The sequence below is a fragment of the Zalophus californianus genome, chromosome 3 (genome assembly GCF_009762305.2).
Source record: "Zalophus californianus isolate mZalCal1 chromosome 3, mZalCal1.pri.v2, whole genome shotgun sequence".
Lineage (NCBI taxonomy): Eukaryota > Metazoa > Chordata > Mammalia > Carnivora > Otariidae > Zalophus > Zalophus californianus.
In genome coordinates, this window is record NC_045597.1 from 40,988,442 (window position 1) to 40,991,989 (window position 3,548).

Consider the following 3,548-nt stretch of genomic DNA (forward strand, 5'->3'; position numbering starts at 1 on the left):
GGAGTACAGGATTTAATGACTATACTTCAGATTACCCTAAGGATTCAGAGTGAAAATTGTTAAGCAAAGCCACCTGGGTTTAACCATAAGAAACTAAAAATAAAGAGTGTCTACTGTGAAGGGATTAAGTAAAACAATGGTGGGTGACTGAAATAAAATAGGGTGCAGATTAGTAATGAAATGTTTGAATAATCATGTTGCTGCCTTTGAGTTGATCTGTAAGATCATATTTAAAACCTCTGAAGATTTAAGGGTAAAGACATACGAGATACCAAAGAGAATATAAATAACAAAACATGAGAATTGAATCTAAATACATTTTGGTCACTAATTTTACTAGAGCCATGTGAATACACACACACACCTTTCAGATTATTTTTAAAGATTCTTTTATTGATGTATAACTGACATACATTATATTAGTTTTCAGGTATATGATGTGGTTGGACATTTGTACATATTGTGAAATACCACGGTAATAAGTCTAGTTAACATCCGTTGCCACACATGTAGTTACAGAATTTCTTTTTCTTGTGATGAAACTATTTAAGATTTAATCTCTTATCCACTTTCAAATATGCAATACAGTGTTACTAACTATGGTTGCCAGGCTGTATATTAGATCCCTGGGACTTTGTTTAACAGCAGGTCCTGACATTTTTAGTTTTGAAGAATCAAAATGCACCATGATACGGTTTTGACAGAACAAGCCTACTACAGGATGATTATAATTTCAAATAAAGAAATATGAAACTTAGAGCAATGAAAGCATATCCTATAAATGTATGTAACTCCCATTTTACACTCAGCTCAAAAAGGATGGCTTGTTTACTGTTTTAAAATCTTCTGAAAGTACGACTGTCAAATCTGAGGGGAAGCTATGTCATAACTTAGCCACACAGACCCTAAATGTATAGCTATAAAAGTGACTTTAGAGTGTGTTATTCTCCCATGTGATTATATATTCCCTGTATTCCCCTAACAGGCGAGAGCTGAAACACCTTCGTTACAAAATGACACCATATTTGAAATACATATCTGGTGACACAGTTTTTAGGAAAACTCTTTATCATTGCTTTTCACCAACAGCCACAAAATTACTTTCCTTTTTAATCCACCAGCTTATACAAACATTGAAAGAAAACCTTCACTGTGTGTCACCTTAACGCATTTTTGACAAAGGAAGCTTTAGGGGCAGCCTGTTTCTGCTTTTACATTATAAAGGTGGCATCACTAAGTATCTGAAAAGATCAACGGAAATGTCTGGAATATACAGTTTAGCAGATATGCTTCTTGTGCTGAATAATTCTGTTGTTTAAAAAACCAGGATGAATGGATACTATTTATCTGAACGTCAAAGGGCATGGTACAATGGGACTGTACACATGAAAAAATAATCAAAAGCTAATACACAAACATGAATGCACTCATCAAATTAAACTAACATGTTCCAAGAAGGAAATTTCTTCATATCAGAACCTTCTTTTTAATTTGTGAGAATCATAATAAAACCAATTTGAATGCCCCAGAATCAGCATGCTAGAGAAATTTTAAAAACCAGCTCTTCAAAAAGTTATGATATATATATATGATTATTATATATTTTCTTATATAAACAATGGGCAGCCCACACTTTCCATCTGATAATAAAATGCAGTAGTTTATATTATAAATTCCATTTTGTTAATTGTCTCTTATAGAAGGCTTCGATTAATTTTTGCCAAATGCTTGCATCCTTAAACAAAGTACGGTTGTGATTTATGAATGAGTAGAGTCACAACATGAACGTTGGTTGGTATTTTCTTTAACAGTAGAAAGAAAGACAAAAGTTTCATAGAATGCCATTATAGAATATTTCCACCCTCCAGAAACATGGATGCAAATAACTTCAAGAGCATAGAAAATGGTCAAATTAGTTAAATAGTAATTGATATATTCATTATTTGTTATCTTTGTTTTTGTAACATTCATTTAATTTTAAGTCCTATATAATATACTTCATAATAATGGCTATGTTTAATAACTGACTCATGATTCCTGAAAATTTAATGGTCGACCCTTCTGGGGTCAGAGTCAGTGCCAGCACAGCACAGGTCTGAGTAAATTTGATTTTTTGTTTTGTTTTGTTTTGTTTTTGTGGAGAAGTCAGGGCTTTCTACTACTGGGTATCTGGAAAAGAGGCAAATGATGACTGAAATCTGATCTTTTTCAAATGTCAATATGTTACATTATTGGCAAAGAGGAATTGGGAGTTGCAGCTGGAATCAATGTTACTTATCACTTCCTTACAACAGGGAGATTATTTTAGATTATCTGAATGGATCCCATATAATCACACGAAATCTTAAGAAAAGGAATAGAAAGTCAGAGGGGGATAGACAATGGAACAGGTCAGAGTGATGTAATGTGGAAAGAACAAGCTACTGTTGGCTTTCAGGATGCAGGAAAGAGAGTACAAGCAAAAAAATTTCATGGCCTCACTGTTAGAAATGGCCCTCAGATGACAGCCAGTAAAAAAATGAAGACCTTGGTCCTACAACCTCAGGGAATTGAATCCTGACAATATCCCAAGTGATTGGGGCGCCTGGGTGGCTCAGTTGATTAAGCGACTGCCTTCGGCTCAGGTCATGATCCTGGAGTCCCAGGATCGAGTCCCGCATCGAGTCCCGCATCGGGCTCCCTGCTCGGCAGGGAGTCTGCTTCTCCCTCTGACCCTATTCCCTCTGATGTGCGCTCTCTCTCTCTCATTCTCTCTCTCTCAAACAAATAAATAAAATCTTTAAAAAAAAATATCCCAAGTGATCAGGAAACACATTTTCTCCTAAAACCTCTAGAGAGGATCACAGATCCACCTGCAGTTTGATTTTACTACAGGGTAAAACTTACTGAATGTCTGACCCACAGAGCTATAAAATAATGAATTTAGTGGCTTAAATTTGTATAATTTGTTAAGGCAACAATAGAAAACTAGTTCAGTTACGGAGAATTTTAGCCTCAATGCTATTTAATTAGCAATAATCTTGCCTCGGATAAACCTCATTGGCTACGATACTGCCACTGCGCAAAGCTAGCCTCAATGCTATTTAAATGTTTTGAAGTAATACATGTAATTTTTATAACCAGTGTTGAGATATTTTACAATGTATTTAGTTATCATTTGTTCTTTCATCTCACGCTCTACCTCTGTTTACACTTTCTTATTGCTGAAGTAAAGCTTTCAATATTTCTTTCATGAAGTCTGTGGGTTGTAAGCTATCACATAAAATGTCATACACTCTCACTTGTGCCACAAATTTTGATTTTCCTTCAGCAAGTTGATCTAGTATTTTGTTGTCTGTATGTACTACATATGATTACTGATCTATTATCAATATAAGAGTTTTTCTCTTTTAGATAAACTCTTTTCTCTCTAGAGGCTTTTTTCTTTTGTTTTCAATTCTTGATGTCTTGCGATTTCGTAGATATGTCTAAATGTGGACTTAATTTTATGTTATTTGGTTTTTACTTAGTGTGCACTTCAGGTTAAGAACTCATGATCATAACACAGC

The 3,548-nt window shown here is 34.6% G+C and overlaps 1 non-coding gene across 1 annotated transcript; it reads right to left on the bottom strand.

Moving 5' to 3' along the window:
• Nucleotides 1-2,922: 2,922 nt before the first annotated feature.
• LOC113921062 lies at nucleotides 2,923-3,069 on the bottom strand. The gene has a single exon (XR_003519488.1). It is a non-coding gene; the product is annotated as a U4 spliceosomal RNA (small nuclear RNA).
• Between the last annotated feature and the right edge of the window lie 479 nt (nucleotides 3,070-3,548).